The sequence below is a fragment of the Achroia grisella genome, unplaced genomic scaffold (genome assembly GCF_030625045.1).
Source record: "Achroia grisella isolate CSIRO2021 unplaced genomic scaffold, CSIRO_AGI_Agris_v1 utg1581, whole genome shotgun sequence".
NCBI lineage: Eukaryota > Metazoa > Arthropoda > Insecta > Lepidoptera > Pyralidae > Achroia > Achroia grisella.
Window position 1 is genome coordinate 619,449 of NW_026712659.1, and position 20,124 is coordinate 639,572.

A 20,124-nucleotide genomic window follows, 5' to 3' on the forward strand; every position below is an offset into this window, starting at 1 on the left:
GAATACATTAGTACAACTCAGAATACAGCAGTACACTATCTTACACCACATCCGATTTTTCAACTTATAATTTAAATTCATTATAGTCTAATTGTGACCATTGGGTGACCACTAGGTATTATAATACCATCATATTGCAGAATACATTAGTACAACTCAAAATACAGCAGTACACTATCTTACACCACATCCGATGTTTCAACTTATAATTTAAATTCATTATAGTCTAATTGTGACCATTGGGTGACCACTAGGTATTATAATACCATCATATTGCAGAATACATTAGTACAACTCAGAATACCGCAGTACACTATCTTACACTACATCCGATGTTTCAACTTATAGTTTAAATTCATTGCACTCGAATTGTGACCATTGGGTGACCACTAGGTATTATAATACCACCATATTGCAGAATACGTTAGTACACAACTCAGAATACAGCAGTACACTATCTTACACTACATCCGATGTTTCAACTTATAATTTAAATTAATTATAGTCGAATTGTGACCATTGGGTGACCACTAGGTATTATAATACCACCATATTGCAGAATACGTTAGTACACAACTCAGAATACAGCAGTACACTATCTTACACTACATCCGATGTTTCAACTTATAGTTTAAATTCATTATACTCGAATTGTGACCATTGGGTGACCACTATTTCTTATAATACCACCATATTACGGAATACTTTAGTACAACTCCTGAAAATACAGCAGTACACTATCTTACACTACATCCGATGTTTCAATTTATAATTTAAATTCATTATACTCGAATTGTGACCATTGGGTGACCACTAGGTATTATAATACTACCATATTGCAGAATACGTTAGTACACAACTCAGAATACAGCAATACACTATCTTACACTACATCCGCTGCACCCACCCCTACTGACCTCCTCGATAAATCTCTCGCCCCAGTTGCAACCGCTGTTGAATATTAACCAGCTTTTATCAATTTCTTAATGGGACTTCAGCATATCACGAGAACGTGTTACATCCCAACTGAGGACCACTACACTTATCTACAGATATCATTGGATTTAAATGTTATCACTAACTAGCCGTACACGCGACTTTGTCCGTGAATTTAACTTTATTTTTCTAAAATAAAAGTAGCCAAAGTTACTCCTTATTACATCAGCTACTTGCCAATAAATGTACCGTCAAAATCGGTCACGCCATTTCAGAGATTAGCCGGTCAAACAGACGGATAGACAAAAAGTGTAAAAATGTTATTTTGGTGTATGTACCGTATTTATATTCATATGCATCTAGTAGGAAACGGTTATTTCAATATTACAAACAGACACTCCAATTTTATTTATATGTATAGATTATGCAAAGCAAATCCTTGGTTCCAGGGTTTCACTGTTTATAAATGCGGACGATTTACGAGTGTTGTTGAGTTAAACAACTATATTATCTAACGGCTTCAGTTGTCTAGCGTTTTAGCACACCGCCTTACTTCCGATGGTCGCGGGTTCGATTCCTCGCACGGCACAAACATGTGTATTTATGAGTATGATTGTTTATATCAGTCTGGGTGTTTTCTATGTATAATATGTATGTATTTACAAAAAAAATATCTAAGCATTTATATCAGTTGTCTAGTACCCATAACACAAGCTCTGCTTACCATGGGGCTAGATGTCGCTGTTAATTGTCCCTTTCTATGTATAATATGTATGATTTAAAAAAAAAACATCTATCTATTTGTATCAGTTATCTACTACCCATAACAGAAGCTTAAGACTTTCATGAAAGTTTACTTACAGTATATCATTATATATAAAAATTACGTGTCACGTTGTTTGTCCGCGATGGACTCCTAAACAATGAATCGTCTGCAAAGTTGATTTGTACATTGTGTGCAATTTGATTCAACTTGAAAGATAGGATAGCTTACATCTCAATTTATAGTCGCAATATATTTAACCTTAGCCACAGCAACGAGTAGACTGGTGTGCTAGTGTTACTGTAAAATTAAAAAGGTATTATGCATTGCACAAAATATAATGAAAAATGCCAAGTAAGTGTGATGCAGACGAAGTTACGAGGATCAACTTGTATTTTTTTTATTGGGTTATTTGGGCTATTATCAGATGTCTGTAGTACCTATTGTGCTCGCCCTTTTTCAAAGTTCGCTGCCTAGACCCGTCAGGGACAAGAATTGAAGGATATTCTTAGGAGCGATAGTTTTTATCTCCTCGGGAAAGAGTGTAAACTTTCCAAAGGAGATATTTCATTTATGCGTGAGTGGGCTACAACCACATAGGTTGTGAAGCGGCGTTTCCTCTTCAGTTTGGCAGAATCTGCAGATACTTGTCGTGCATAGGCCTAGTTTAGCCATATGCTTGTTTAATTTGCAGTGTCCTGTGAGGGCCCTAGTCATTATGCATATTGTGTAATTTACCTGCAATTGTTGTCATTTTTCGCGGCACTACACCTTCAACATACCACAACACACCTACACTGTAAATGTATATATACGTCCCTATAAAGTCTGAATGTTGGGGATATGAAAAAATCCTGCCCTCTGGTGGACGCGGCGCGCAACACTAGTGACAGATTCGATCTCGGGAACGAACAGCGGTTACAGAGGTCATATTAAAAACTTGGTGCAAATTGGCGGATTTTTGGTGTATTTGGGGTGAGTATAGGGACAATTTTATATTTTATTTATTATTTCGTGTACACAAAAGACTTCCCTTTTTCGACTCCCTTCAGCGTTGTCAAATAGACTACAGATATGTCACATTGCTGAAAAATCTATATAAATCAGCAACCATGACTGTGCGATTAAAAGATCACGAAGCCAAGGTCGAATTAAAGAGAGGCGTGGGACAAGGTGATGTGATTTCGCCCAAACTCTTCACTAACGCGCTGGAAGACCTTTTCAAGTTACTGGATTGGACAGGTATGGGCCTAAACATCGACGGTCAATACCTAAACTACCTCCGTTTCGCCGACCATAGTGTGCTGTTGGCAGAAAATCCAGAAGACTTAGCTAAAATGCTCGGCAGCCTAAGTGAAGTATCTGGTCGAGTAGGCCTAAAGATGAATCTGCAAAAGATTAAGTGGATGGGTCCCTCAAACACGATATCGGTTTCAATTCAGGGAACCACCTTAGAACACGTGGAAGAATACATCTATCTAGGCCAGAAAGTCCGACTAGATACAGAGTCCTTGGATGCAGAGTTAGATAGGCGAATTCAGCTAGGATGGGGCGCTTTTGGGAAACTAAAAGATGTTTTTAAATCCAAGATCCCGCAAACTTTAAAAACAAAGCTATATAATCAATGCGTTCTCCCAGTGATAACATACGCTTGCGAAACGTGGACTCTGACCGCCGAAAGGGTCAACAAGCTACAAGTCACCCAAAGAGCAATGGAGCGATCTATGCTCGGTATCTCCCTACGAGAGATCAGAAGGCGCACTGGAGTTACCGACATCATCCAGAGAATCGCGCAGCTAAAGTGGCGTTGGGCTGGTCATGTATGCCGAAGCAAAGACAACAGATGGACATACAGATCCTTAATGTGGCGACCTAGGATAGGTGTAGGACTTTAACGTGGGGTGAAGAGTAGGTGACCAATTTATTACCACCGAATACCATTAATACGTAAAGTTGTTTTTACTCAATAGCAGTAGTCTATTGGAGTATTTGTTCGAGTAGCCCGATGTTAGGGCTTTTGAATGTGTCAATCCTGGCATTTCTTGCCAGTGATCAGCTAGTAAACAATGTATATGTAGATTTAAAAAAATGTTGACTATTCAAAAGTGCTTAAATTAAGTTTATTTGAATAAAAAAAGAATAGAATAGAATACAAAATCATTTATTCAAATAAACTTAAAACGTTGCTCTTTTAAATAATTTTATTATTACTTTACATTTTTAAGTTTAAGTGTGTGAATACAAACCACCAATTAGCACTAATTCAATTAAATACTCAAATAGAAAAATATTGAATATATAACCAACTGGTTAAACAATTAATAAGAGGAAATCAGTCATAGTGATTAGAGCAGACCAGTCCCTACAAGCAGCACCCATTCACGAATATGACGGATGAGCCAGCCATCACTGCGCTCGACCATATTTTAGGGAGCCCAATGACCCGGCCCACCACGCCGCCACAAGTCTGGGCATTTTAGTGAGCATGACTACTCAAAACACTAGACCACGTCAAAGCTACTTACAATTGCCATCTGATAGTTATAGTATTCACATTTTACATAAGGCAATTAATACAAAACCCGTTACGCTTTCATATTTCTAAAATCAATCAATTAAATCAAGAAAGCATTGAGAAAATAAAATTATAACGTTGTATGCTAATAAACTAATTATTTACTTGATACGTTGTCATCTATGAATTCGTCTATCCTGTAATAGGCTTTCTTACATAAAAATTGTTTAATATAAGATTTGAATTGCCTCTCTGTCAGATTTAATGCAGATTCTGGCAGTTTATTATAAAATCTTATGCAATTACCATAGAATGAATTACTGATTTTGTGCAGACGGCATTTAGGTAAAATAAGCTTATTTATAAAAATAAATGATTTTATAAATAATTTTCTATTCTATTCTTTCTATAAAATGGAGGAGGCAAAAATACAAATCTAACCAAAAGCAAAGAACAACAAAAAAACAGCGCCAATGGCCAGGCGATAGAGGACGACTTCATATTTTTCAGCGTTCAGTATTCAGGGGGCGTCGGGAAGCGAAAACAATTACGAGAGGGGTAAGGGGTCTGCCCCTCCCTCACAGAGCCTGCGTTTTAGCTTATACAAATTACCTAACAGCTTCCAATTTGGATGAATTGTATTGTGAAAAGATTGAATGTAACTTTTAATATATGGTAGAATAATAAAATTGATAGATTATGTATTAATTTAATACATTAATTAAAAAATTTGGTGTTATTTATTATATACTAGCTGTACCCGCGACTTTGTCTTCTGGTGACCTTGACCGACTAATGTAAAAATATTTAATGACCTAACCCAATAAAAAAGTTTCATCGTTTCAGCTTAAAAAATGACAGAAACAGAAATAAGTTTCAAGCTTCTAGCTTCAAAACTGACAATTCTTCCATACAACCTTTCATCCCCTCTTTCGACCCCTTACAACTCTTTTTTTCGCATTAAAAAGTAGCCTATGTCCTTTCCTAGGGTCTAGACTATCTGTGTAACAAATTTATTTTAAATCGGTTCTGTAGTTTTGAGGTGAAAAGCGAGACAGACAGACAGGCAAAGTTACTTTCGCATTTTTAATATTAGTAAGGATTAATTTACATTATATAATAAACTAGCTAAACGCCCCTGCTTCGCATGGGTGTACATGTATTATACATATAAACCTTCCTCTTGAATCACTCTATCTATTCAAAAAAACCGCTTCAAAATCCGTTGCGTAGTTTTAAAGATTCAAGCATACATAGGGACGGACAGACAGCGACAGCGACTTTGTTTTATACTATGTAATGATACATAATACTGTGTATAAATGTAAACTATGTATATTGCAACCTTTCTTCTGTGTTCCGTCTTTCTGTCTTCGTTTTTTTAATTCCTTTTTTTTAAAGTCTACCTTAACCATAATATGTATCTAATATATATTAATTTTTCATTGTCCAATTATTAGATATATATTTATGTATGATATATGTATATGTTAACTGGTATAATGCTGCATACTAAGTATACATATAAATAAAAATATTTTTTATTTCTTTATTTTCCATGACTATTCTTATAAAAAAGTGGGCTGAATTTATTATATCGATTTTTTTTATTAATATGTTATTATAAAATGATAGTTAACATTATTCTCACAGGAATGATTTTGTGTTAAATATTACATTTAAAATTTATTTATGTTGCATTTCAGAATTAAGATATAGTAATTTATTCACATACATTAATATTTTTTCCGTTTTTATATAAATGTAATTCTTCTAAATATCAAAACCAATTATTATATTAAAATAAAGTGTCAAACTTATGAAAACTAAATAAATGAAACGTAAATAATTGAAACGTTTCCAATTATTATATTAAAAATAAAGTGTAAAATAATAAAGTGCAAATAATGTATAAAAATTTAGAAAACTAAAAGAATAAGTTATAATAATGTATAATTTTGTGAAAACTAAAATTATAAATCGTTAGTAAATAATTGAAACATTTCTAATTAACAACAAAATTATATTAAAGAATAAAGTGTCAAATTTATAAAAACTAAAAAAATAAGTTATAATAATGTATAATTTTGTGAAAACTAAAATTATAAATCGTTGAGAAATAATTGAAACGTTTCTAATTAACAAAATTAATTATTATATTAAAAAACAAAGTGTCAAATAAAAAACTAAAAGAATAAGTTATAATTTATTTAGAAGTATACTCACAGGAATATAAGTTGATCAACAAACAGACGAACATAAACTAAACACATGTAGTTACTGGTTACAAAGTATAAAATACTAATGAGTACGATACAGAGTCCTTATTATAAAAAATCCATTAATTATACAGACATACATACATGTATAGTTTTATCTAATCATAGCATGCTATAAATTTTAATATCACATTTTAATTAAGTACTGATTATAATTTATTATGAGTTTTTTTTTATAACACAGGGGACAAACGAGCATGCGGCTCACCTGATGGTAAGTGATTACCGCCGCCCATGAGCACCCGCAACACCAGGGGAATTGCAAGTACGTTGTCGGCCTTTTAAAAAGGAATAAGCTATTTTCTTGAAGGTTTTTCAATATCGTAGTATATTTATATTTTAAAAAATAATTAAATTTAATTGGAATGGGATATAGTTAACAGGTTACCTGATGATCAGATAGCTTATAACAGTAACAGTAACGTGACGATAAGTGTCAACGGTAGCTTATAACCATAACCTATCTATAATAATAATCCTGGACAATTAACACAGAGCCATCTAGTCCCAAGCTAAGTAGAGCTTGTGTTATGTGTACTAGACAACTGATATACATACACAGATACTTTTTTTTTATTTGATAATGAGGCAGGCATTATCGCTGATCAATGCGACGGTTGACTTGTAGAAAATGCCATAGAGAATACCCAGATCGACACAAACAATCATACTCATGAATACAAATGTTTGTACTGTAATCGAACTCGCGACTATCGGAAGTAAAGTAAGTGGTCAGTTCTGTAGCAGCTTCGAAAGCGATGAACCATAATCGTGATTTATCTCACCAGAATGGTGGTACACGCATTGATAGTGCAATGCCGTCGACTTCTTGTAGTGTTGATCTGTTTGCGGCGTAAAGATGGAATGAGGCAGGTCTGGCTGACGTGCCTCATTCCATCTTTCGAGATAAACCACGATTATGGTTCATCGCTTTCGAAGCTGCTACAGTTCGAAGCTTAACATAAAAAACCAGCAAACAATACGATAATAATAATAATAATAATAATAATCTCAGGACAATTCACACAGCGCCATCTAGACCCAAGTTAAGCTAGCTAAAGCTTGTGTTATGGGTCCTAGACAACTGATACAAATACATAGATATATTTTTTTTTCGTAAATACATACATATTATACATACAAAATACCCAGACCGATACAAACAATCATACTCATGAATACAAATGTTTGTGCCGTGCGAGGAATCGAACCCGCGACCATCGGTCGTAAAGCGGTAGACTAGACCGCTAGACCACCGAGGTCGTCGTAATGGAATATAACTTCACTATTGGTGTTTATAATGTACGCGAATTTATAAACTGCTTTATATATAAAAAATCGGTGAAATAAGATGCACTTTACGAGCAAGAGTGTTGAAAAATTACTGAAAATAAAAGTAAAATGTGTAATAATGGTTGCATATTGAGTATTTAATTGAATTAGTGCTAATTGGTGGTTTGTATTCACACACTTAAACTTAAAAATGTAAAGTAATAATAAAATTATTTAAAAGAGCAACACGCAAGTTTCTTGCTCGTTCTTCTTGTGATGAGACAGCTTTCCGAACGAGCGGTAGATTAAAAAAATGTAATGACTATTCAAAAGTGCTTCAATGTAAGTTTATTTGAATGAATGATTTCTATTCTATTCTATTCTATTCATAACATTTTTAGCTTTTTCAGCCACCCAGCCACTTTACTTGTAGGTAAACTGTGTAATTCCTTCTATAATTTCAAATTTACCGTGTAAAATCTTAAATGCATAAAAATTACCACATTTGTTTCCATTCATTGTGTAATTCGTTTCAAAAATGTACGTGATACGTGGTAACATCGGGCGTGTGGCATTCACTAATGAACATACCCCTCCCTGAAGGGTAGTTGTCGGGATCAACCCTGTCCACACGCAGATTGGTGTAGATGTTATGACTCGTACTGATGTCAAATGTATTCTCTTATAGTACCCACGAGGAGAGGAAGCAAATTTGTAACAAGAAAATAATGCAATCTGTTCACATGAATTTAATAACAAAAAGGACGACCTCGGTGGTCTAGCGGTCTACCACACCGCTTTACGACCGATGGTCGCGGGTTCGATTTCTCGCACGGCACAAAGATTTGTATGATTGTTTGTATCGGTCTGGGTGTTTTCTATGTATAATATGTATGTATTTACAAAAAAAATCTATGTATATGTATCAGTTATCTAGTACCCATAACACAAGCTTTAGCTTGCTTAACTTGGGTCTAGATGGCGCTGTGTGAATTGTTCTGAGATTATTATTAGTATAAATTCGTTAATCATTAGATTAGCGAGCACAAACTTACAGATCAATAGATAAAAATTATATTTTTCTTAACAAAAATGAATGTTTGTCTCCAAAATGACAGCTTTTCTTGACTATGGACTATATTTTAATTGTATGTATAGATAAAACAACATTGTCATCACCACTACGAGTATTTAAACAATAATATCAACAGGGGGTTGTTATAGGATTCCGATCATACCGTTAATTTATTTTACAATGAGCACTAGCTGAAAAGGTTTCACTCTGTTCGATCCTGTGGTACAGTTGTAATTGCGCGTACATACCAGTCCCAAACAAAACATTCCAGTTTAGATAAATAGCTCTCGTCCCGTACCGTTTGTGAGTAACGTTTTAATGTAAACAAAACTTTATTATTCCGAAAAGTCTCGGTCTAATTAAAGTGAGCTAACAAGAAAATTGGTGTCCAACTTTGTCGGCAAGGGTCGGCCATCTTGTAATTTGATGTTGAGGGCGGCCACTTGTTGTTAATGAATAGCGGGAGCTGATTCTAAATTCAAATGTTCGCGCTATAGCGGAAGCGTATTCTAAATTCGAATACTCGTGCTATAGCTGGAGCTGATTCTGAATTCAAATACTGGTGCTATAGCGGGAGCTGATTCTAAATTCAAACACTCGCGCTATAGCGGGAGCGGATTCTAAATTCAAATACTCGTGCTATAGCGGGAGCGGATTCTAAATTCAAATACTCGTGCTATAGCTGGAGAGAATTCTAAATTCAAACACTCGCGCTACAGCTGGAGCGTATTCTAAATTCAAATACTCGTGCTATAGCTGGAGCGTATTCTAAATTCAAATACTCGTGCTATAGCTGGAGCTGATTCTGAATTCAAACACTCGCGCTACAGCTGGAGCGTATTCTAAATTCAAATACTCGTGATATAGCTGGAGCGGATTCTAAATTCAAATACTCGTGCTATAGCTGGAGCTGATTCTAAATTCAAATACCCGCGCTATAGCTGGAGCGTATTCTAAATTCGAATACTCGTGCTATAGCGGGAGCGGATTCTAAATTCGAATACTCGTGCTATAGCGGGAGCGGATTCTAAATTCGAATACTCGTGCTATAGCGGGAGCGGATTCTAAATTCGAATACTCGTGCTATAGCGGGAGCGGATTCTAAATTCGAATACTCGTGCTATAGCGGGAGCGTATTCTAAATTCAAATACTCGTGCTATAGCTGGAGCTGATTCTGAATTCAAATACTGGTGCTATAGCGGGAGCGGATTCTAAATTCAAATACTAGCGCTACTTGACAAAATTAATAGTTCTACGATTTAACAAATTTAAACATGTTGATAATTAATACAATACTAGATGTTACCTGCGACTTTATCTACCACAAACTTTCATTATTTCAACCCTTCACATATTAGTCTTTGAGATAAGAGATAGCCTGTGTTAGTCCACTTAAAACAGACTATCTTCGTATCCAATTTCATTAAGATCTGTTCAGCAGTTTACCAAAAGGTTACTTTGTACTGGTTTTACCTGCGTCTTTTCTTTCACCATTTACGTTCTCATAAGAGTTTACTGCGGGTCAAATTGAGAATATATATAGAATTAAAAAATCGTTTCTTTTCACTGCTAACAATCTAAGATTACCATATTTTCTGATTTAATTATATTTAGATTATTTAATTATATCTTCTGTAGTCATATTGTAATTTCTAAACAAAAATTTTATATTAGATACTAGCTTACTCCGCAAACTCCGTTCCTCTGAACAAAATAATATGTAATGGATTTTTAAAATTTTTGTAAAGCAATAATTGTTTTAACGAACCCTCTTTGACAGGTGCGAACAGTTTGTATGGGAAAATAAAATTGTTGTTTTTATTATTTTGTATGCAATTTCTTTTTTTTATTATTTTTTATATTAATAATGGGTTTGCGCTTGGTCTTACCACATCTGATGGTAAATGATGGCAAGACCTAGGATGTAGCGTGTTTACCCAGAAGGAATCTATTCACCATACACTTTTTTTCTCTTCTTCATATTTTATCACCGTTTAATCCTTCCCTGGACTTCCACGAATATTTTAAGACTAAAATTAGCCAAATCTGTTAGATCGTTCTCGAGTTTTAGCGAGACTAACGAACAGCAATTCCTCTATATATATATATATATATATATATATATATATAACTCAATGGTGACTGACATAGTGATCTATCAACGCACAGCCCAAACCACTGGACGGATCGGGCTGAAATTTGGTATGCAGGTAAATGTTATGACGTAGACATCCGCTAAAAAAGGATTTTGATATATTCCACCCCTAAGGGGATAAATTAACGAGAGCGAAGCCGCGGGCAAAAGCTAGTTTTTATATATATAGAAGATAATGTCTAGTAAACAACCGTTAAGGTCACTATACTTGTATCCACTGCCCGTCTTCATGTTAGGTCCCATTGGGCCCCATCTGGCGTACCTGCAACAAATTATTAATCGTTAATCCTTTAATTAATGAGGGACGAAGGTATAATAACGAGATTATCAGACCTTAGCGCCGTAAATGGCAACTGGAGAATTGGATTAATGAGGTACATAAATAAGGTATGAAAAATTTGTTAAATACAAGTTACATAGTTAAAATTGTAATATTCTTTTTCCAGGACTTTGTGACGGCCTCGGTGGTCTAGCGGTTTAGCACGCCACTTTACTTCCGATGGTCGCGGGTTCGATTCCTCGCACGATGCAAACATAAGTATGATTGTTGATTGTTTGTAACGGTCTGGGTGTTTTCTATGTATATCATTTATGTATTTACAAATGTATTTAAGTATTTGTATCAGTGGTCTAGTACCTATAACACAAGTTCTGCGTAGTTCGGGACTAGATGGCGCTGTGTGAATTGTCCAGGGTTATTAGTAACAGGGAAAATGTTACCGAACTACCAGCGTTTTAGAAAAAATATGCTCTTATCTTGAATGTTTCAATATTTTTAATTTTTTAATTGCTTTCAATTTAAATTAATTAAAAACAATAAAATTAATGTTTCAATTAATGGTCTGCAAACATTGGTTTGCCTGGAGTTCTAAACTATTTTAGTTAGGTACTATAAAAATACGTTATTATATGAAGGAATTATTTCACTAAAACAACCTTAAAAACTCAAACGCACAATTTTTATTCTCAACAAACTTTATTCCACTAATTTTAACAACTCAACATTTTACAGATTCTCTAATACTACAGATTACAGACCACAGACTAATTACATTTTTAGATTGTAATATATTTGTTTTATTTTTTTTTTAATCAACTTCAACAACAAATATCTGACAATGAAATATTTACTACTAGCTACTCGCCCTGGCACGGGTGTACATGACATAATATATATATATATATAATATATATATATATATTATGTCATGTACACCCGTGCCAGGGCGAGTATATATATATATATATATATATATATATATATATATATATATATATATATTCTCTTTATTTTGGCAACAAACAGTTGTTATAAAAACATATAAATATACAAATAAAAGTAATTTTTACGATAGACATTGAGTGCCGAAAATTTTTTACTTAATTTTAATTTTAGTGAGTGAGTGTACAAATACAAGGAAAATGAATAAGAAAAAAGAAATAAGAATATTACAGTACAAACATTATAATAATTATAATAACAAAAATAAAAATAAAAAGGGGTTACTTTAGTATTTCGAAAAGTTTCTTTCTGTATGTAACTAAGGTGCAACAAAACGGATCCAATTCAACAAACTTTGTGTTATACATATTGACGGAACGGGGTATATAGCAGTTACTGGTATAGTTCTTTTTAAACCGTGGTGGTACCAACATGTTACTGGAGCGTCGAGACAGCCGTGCAGGTCTACGTATTTGTGCGTTAAAATTTATGGATGACAAGAGAAGGGGAGAATCAATTTGACTATTCAACAATATATATATGTAAACCTTCCTCTTGAATCACTCTATCTATTAAAAAAACCGCTTCGTAATCCGTTGCGTAGTTTTAAAGATTTAAGCATACATACGGACAGACAGACGGCGACTTTGTTTTATACTATGTAATGAAGAGTAATGAATAACGATTTCTGAAAAAGAGATTTGTTATTTTTTTTGTAATTAGGGATACAGCTATGAAGTGGTTATTTTTTTCTTATTGATGATAATGGAATGGTGCATCCGCCTGCGCTAACGGTTTACGCTGGCGGGGCACCAGTGGAACATGATAGGATGAGCATAAAGTGAGATCAGTTTTTTTTATTGGGTTGTTTGGGCTATTATCAGGTGCTTGGACCTGTAGCAATGCAACCTACATAGATCTATTGTGCTCGCCCATTTTCAGAGATCGCTACCTAGACCCGTCAGGGACAAGAATTGAAGGATATTCTTAGGAGCGATGGTTTTTATCTCCTCGGGAAAGAGTGTAAACTTTCCGAAGAAGATATTACAATTATGGATGAGTGGGCTACAACCACATAGGATGTGCAGTGGCGTTTTTTCTTCAGTTTGGCAAAATCTGCAGATTTTTGTTGGGCATAGGCCTAGGTAGTCATGATTCATATGTTATATTTACTGAATAGCAATAGTATATTGGAGTAAATGTTGGTAATGACCTTATGACAAATTTACCAGGAATTTATCACGATGGCAAGAAGGAACTGCATGGATGTTAAGCTAACATGGTACATTCCTAGCAATGGGTAATCAGTCCACATCATCAACAATCTCTATCTATTATATATATATATATCAGTAGTACTATGGAATTCTTATTTTTTATTATTACGTGCGCCAACTTTACGTTTTCTTATATTTATTTCTCTATCCACCCAAAGATAGTCTGGAAAAGATTTGAGCATTGAGACATTTAGTGTTTTTTTTCAAATTTTTTGTAAATAAATCTCCTTTCATCCCACTTAACTAAAGTTTTTACACCTCTATCATAATGAAACTTCTATAATATTACAAAGCAGACATTAATTAGTATCACGGATATTTCTAACAGGTAATACAAGTTCTTTTAGAAGCAGTAACAAACTTGAGGCGTTCCGTTTCACGGGACCGTTTACCTTTGTACCTTTTGAAACTCCATTCTGACATCAAAAGCTCAGTTTTAACGTTCACATTTTGAATTTAATTTATGAAACTTGTTTGTTTATAACTTATGAAAGTTTGTATAATGTCTGTAACAGTAAGTGAGCCAGTAAACAAGAATATACGACCGTTGAAATGGGAAAGGAACGCGTTTTACGGACTAATTCCAAAGTCGTACGAGAAAATGGCGCGCGCTGTGCCTTATAAGAGAATTATTCCTTATTAATATAGAAAGAGAAATAATGATTATTCAAAGGTACGTACACAATTTTTTTTATATATTTTAAATTAATTTCTACAAGGTTCCACTGAAAATCAGCATTTGGGCATTACAGCCCAGACACAAAGCTGAGTGGAAATCAATTTGGTCGCGGCTGTATTTTTAAAATAATTAGTTAGAATTTTTGTAACATGTTGTATGATTGTTTTGTTTGTGACAAATAAATATATTTTTCTTTCTCTCTCTCTCTCTCTCTCTCTCTCTTTCTTTCTTTCTTTCTTTTTTTCTTTCTTTCTTTCTTTCTTTCTTTCTTTCAAAATTATTAGAATTCACCTGCACTGAAAATAATACAAAAAATAAAACTGTAGTAATGTACTGAATATCGAAGGCCTCCTCCAAGTTTATATAATTGCAATATCTTTATATATAAAAATGACGCGTCACGTTGTTTATCCGCGATGGACTCCTAAACTACCGAATCAATTGTAAATCTGATTTGCACATTGTGTGCAATTTGATCCAACTTGAAAGATAGGATAGCTTACATCTCAATTTATAGTTGCAATATTATTTTATTCAAGAACCTCAGCCACAGCAACGCGAGGCCGGTACATGTTATGACATGAAGTTATTTAATACAATATACAATACACAATGAAGTTAAAAAACAAAAGAAAATGCATTTGTTATGAATGGCAAAAACATAATGTGTGTGTGTGTGTATGAGTGTGCATTTGTGTGTATGTGTGTGTATCATGAATGAATGATCTTGAAATATAGGAACCTATAATATTACTGTATTAGCTCTTTTAATTTTTACAGTCTCTAGATGAATTCATTCAAAACAAAATATCTTTATTCATGCAGATCTATTACAGACTCTTATGATATATCAAATCTACTGTCAGTTCGGAATGATTTCGAGATGAGAAGAACTGACAATAAACTCAGTTCGTATTCTTTTCAAATAAAAATTGTATATGTTTACAATAATACAGATTAATTTATAAATTCAAAAATTCAAATTTGGAAGAATAGAGTGACCACCAGTATTCTAAATTGTATTCAACGTTCGGAAACATATCAAAATTTATACGTTCAGAAATTACAATTCAAACCAATAACAATTTTTACTAAAAACAATTCTATATCGGATTCAACGTTCGGAAACACATCAAAATAGATGCGTTTAGAAATTACAATTTATAACAATAGCAATATTTGCTAAAATTAATTCTATATCGGATTCAACGTTCGGAAACATATCAGAATAGATGCGTTCAGAAATTACAATTCATAACAATAACATTAACTGCCACCTTCGTTGGCAACCCTTTGATAACTGCGTCGTCCCCCATCGCGTGACCATGACCCAGAACCCGCGACCCGCAAATTTGGAACGTCTCCAAGTGATATTAGGTTGCGTGCGAACTGGCAAGTCATATCGACAGGACAGTCAACGCAGTACAAGGTCACAGCCTCTGCAAAGGTCGCCGACATGCAGATGCCAACTCTTCCTTGTCTGAAGACGAGACGAGGGAGATATCTTACTAACATTATAAACGAGAAAGTTTGTGAGTATAGATGGATGTTGGTTACTCTTTCACGCAAAAACTACTCAACACATTCTAATGAAACTTTACAATAATATAGCTTATACATTACAACAACACATAGGATAAAAATTAAAAAGATATTATGTAAATTGGGCGAAATCATTACATAGTATAAAACAAAGTCGCTGGAGCTGTTTGTCCGTCCCTATGTATGCTTAAATCTTTAAATCTACGCAACGGATTTTGAAGCGGTTTTTTTTAATAGACAGAGTGTTCCAAGAGGAAGGTTTATATATATAATACATGTACAACCGAAGCCAGGGCGAGTAGCTATAATGTTAAATGTCAAATAAGTGCGATGCAGACGAAGAAGTTGCAAGAGCGGACTCTTGCAACTTCTTATATCTTCTTGCGACTTACTATTATTTACTAGTAAGTCGGGAGTTGCTGGATATCATTGTAGTAATGCGTGTAACTTTGCTTTACCTGAGTAGTCTCGGCTCTAAACGCACAACGACCCAAAAGAGAGGTTAAATGCGGATAATAAAGTTCAATTTACACTTACGTTTACGTGAAGCAAAAACTTTGTACTCCATTTTACGGAAATTACGCGGACGGAGGTATGAAATTTCGCACATTTATAGTTTATATAGAGACTAGCCTCGCCCCGGTTTGGCACGGGTGTACATATATTATAAACTAGCTTTTGCCCGCGGCTTCGCTCGCGTTAATTTATCCCCTTAGTGGTGGAATTTATCAAAATCCTTTCTTAGGGGGTGCCTACGTCATAGTAGCTTTATGCATGCAAAGTCTCAGCCCCATCGGTTTAAAATTGACAAAGTTCCATACAAAATTTCATCCCCTATTTTATCCCTTTGGGGGTAAGAATTACTCAAAGTCCTTTCTTAGCGGATGCCTACGTCATAACATCTACGTGCATACCAAATTTCAGCCCGATTCGTCCAGTGGTTTGGGCTGTGCGTTGATAGATCACTACGTCAGTCACGTTAGAGTTATATATATTTAGATATAAACCTTCCTCTAGAATCTCTCTATCCATTAAAAAAAACCGCTTCAAAATCCGTTGCGTAGTTTTAAAGATTTAAGCATATATAGGGACAGATAGACAGCGACAGCTACTTTCTTTTATACTATGTAATTAAGTGTAGAATAATAGTCATTAAAAAAAAATTATAAAGAATGAATTAAATCAATAGACAAAACATAAAACACAATACAATTTTTTTTGGTACGGTTTTTCCTATTCCAGGGAAAGGCAAAAGGGCTCAGCCTATACAGCCATTGTCTTCAGTAGTCTATATTAAACGACTGATAACAAAACGTCAATGTCAAATAATGTCATTATTTAATTGTCAAATTAGAGACTAGAGGTTTGTTTCTGTGCTGTTATCGAAGTAATCTGTACATTAATATGAAGCAAGTATTTATAATGTTCAAACCTATAATTTAAATTAATTATAGTGTAATTTCGACCACCCGACGACCACTAAATAATAAATCGACAAATCTTATTGAGATATCCAAGTAAAACCACTCTCCAGAAACACCTTCCTTGGAGATAGTTAACAAATAAGGAAACTAACTAGTATCCTACATTATATAGGTCCCGGCAGCAGCATAAGATCCAGACAATATTTTAATTTATAAATATTTATATTACAGAACTAGTTGTACTCGCGACTTCCGCGTGGAATTTTAAAAGTTAATTAGAGAATTTTTCTAAAAAAATAAGCTGATGTAATAAGAAGTAACTTAGGCTAAGTTACTTCTTATTACATCAGCTACCTACCAATAAAAGTCCCGTCAAAATCGGTCCAGCCATTTCAGAGATTAGCCGCAACAAACACACAGACAAAAATTGTAAAAAAAAATATTTTGGTGTATGTACCGTATTTATGCAGAGCGCATGTTTGCTGCGCAGAACATCTTTTCAATTACATTCTGCAAATATGAATTGAATTGAATTCACTTCGAAAAAAGTGACATATTTCGTTGGTATTTTATATGAAACTGGCTTTTGCCTGCGGCTTCGCTCGCGTTGATTGACAAAGTTACATACAAACTTTTATCCCCTTGGGGGTAGAATTAATCAAAGTCCTTCATCCAAAATCAAAAAACGGACGCCTACGTCATAACATCTATATGCATGCCAAATTTCAGCCCGATCCGTCCAGTGGTTTGGGCTGTGCGTTGACAGATCACTATGTCAGTCACCTTTGAGTTATATATATTTAGATTAAAAAAAGGTATCGCTCATTTCGTTGCGCTTTTGTGTGTTATATTTTGTGAAAAGGAATTATAAGCTATAAATTTAAAAATTGGAAAATTTTGTTGGTATGTCATACATACATACATACACATACATGTGCTGTTTTGAGATAAAAAAAACGCCTCGTGATACCTAATCTACCTTCACGTATTTCATTGTCTTAACCGTAAAAGGTAATAATCAGACACTTCCTAATCACTCGTGATACCTAATCTACCTTCACGTATTTCATTGTCTTAACCGTAAAAGGTAATAATCAGACACTTCCTAATCACTCGTGATACCTAATCTACCTTCACGTATTTCATTGTCTTAACCGTAAAAGGTAATAATCAGACACTTCCTAATCACTCGTGATACCTAATCTACCTTCACGTATTTCATTGTCTTAACCGTAAAAGGTAATAATCAGACACTTCCTAATCACTCGTGATACCTAATCTACCTTCACGTATTTCATTGTCTTAACCGTAAAAGGTAATAATCAGACACTTCCTAATCACTCGTGATACCTAATCTACCTTCACGTATTTCATTGTCTTAACCGTAAAAGGTAATAATCAGACATACAGACACTTCCTAACCATTATCATTACATAGTATAAAACAAAGTCGCTGTCGCTGTCTGTCCGTTGCTATATATGCTTAAATCTTTCAAACTACGCAACGGATTTTGAAGCGATTTTTAATAGATAGAGTGATTCAAGAGGAAGGTTCATATGATAATACATGTACACCCGAGCGAAGCCGAGGTGAGTAGCTCGTTTATAATATTAGTAAGGATGAGATATAAAAATGACATCAAGTTAATCAATCAAGTAAAAAATCAAATATTTACCTATGTAGAAAGAAGAAGAAAGAAAGAATGTAGGACATTTTAGACTCTTATCACTGTTAAGTTTTTTATATTAATATTTTTATTCCCTACGTTTCACAATACAAATTGAATTGAGAACAACTGACAAGAAACTCAGGTGAATTTATTTTTTCATCATCATCATCATCATCGCAGCTCGGAAGACGTCCACTGCTGGACATAGGCCTCCCCCAAAGATTTCCACGACGATCGGTCCTGCGCTGCTCGCATCCAATGTCTTCCAGCGATCTTGACCAGATCGTCGGTCCACCTTGCTGGAGGCCTTCCCACGCTGCGTCTTCCGGTCCGTGGTCGCCACTCGAGGACTTTACTGCCCCAACGGCCATCTGTCCGAGCTATATGCCCTATTATAATTTTAATTTTCATACTGCTTTCTTGATATATGATAGCGTAGCGGCTTTTGTATTGATTGCCGCATGCATCCTTATGTAAAGTGCGAATACTGTAACTACCATATAGTAATTTTTGTAGCTGTGACGTGGTCGTGTGGAATGAGTAGTCATGCTCACTAAAATGTCCAGACATGTGGCGGCGTGGTGGGCCGGGTCAATGGGCTCCCTAAAATATGGTCGAGCGCAGTGATGGCTGGCTCATCCGTCATACTCGTGAACGAGGGCTGCTTGTGGGGACTGGTCTGCTCTTATCACTACGACTGATTTAATCTTATTGCATGATTATATTTGACCCAAAAAATTAGTGCTTGTTGGTAGTTTGTATTCACACGTTTCGACTTGTAAATGTAAACTTACAAGGATTATTTAAAAGAGCAACACACAAGTTTCTTGCTCGTTCTTCTTGTGATGAGACAGCTTTCCGAACGAGTGGTAGATAAAAAACAAATTGTTATGACTATTCAAAAGTGCTTAAATTAAGTTTATTTGAATAAATGATTTTCTATTCTATTCTATTCTATTATTTATTTATTTTTTAATACCAGTTTATTTACACTCAATTAATTTTTTATAAGACCATTTGGTTACTTTATATACTTATATAGGTGTCTATGTCTAACATTAAATGAAAATCCGGTGCATGAGCAACTAATGCCATGCACGCTCGTCATTCAAGTAATCGTTTAGTAAATGTGATTTAACGATATTTTTTAATTTATTTAAAGATATCCCCAGTATATCCTTTGGTATCTTATTGTAAAACTCTATACTATTCCCATAATGACCATAGACATTTTTATAGAAATGGATATAAAATTAATTAACTAGAAGTCAATAATTTTTTCACTACTCGATGGATTTATATAATTTTGTTTCA

General features: G+C 34.4%; 1 protein-coding gene across 1 annotated transcript in view; it reads right to left on the reverse strand.

Moving 5' to 3' along the window:
• LOC131841313 (syntaxin-binding protein 5) overlaps nt 1–20,124 on the reverse strand; it is a 401,890-nt gene that overhangs the window by 351,570 nt on the left and 30,196 nt on the right. The window lies entirely within an intron of this gene.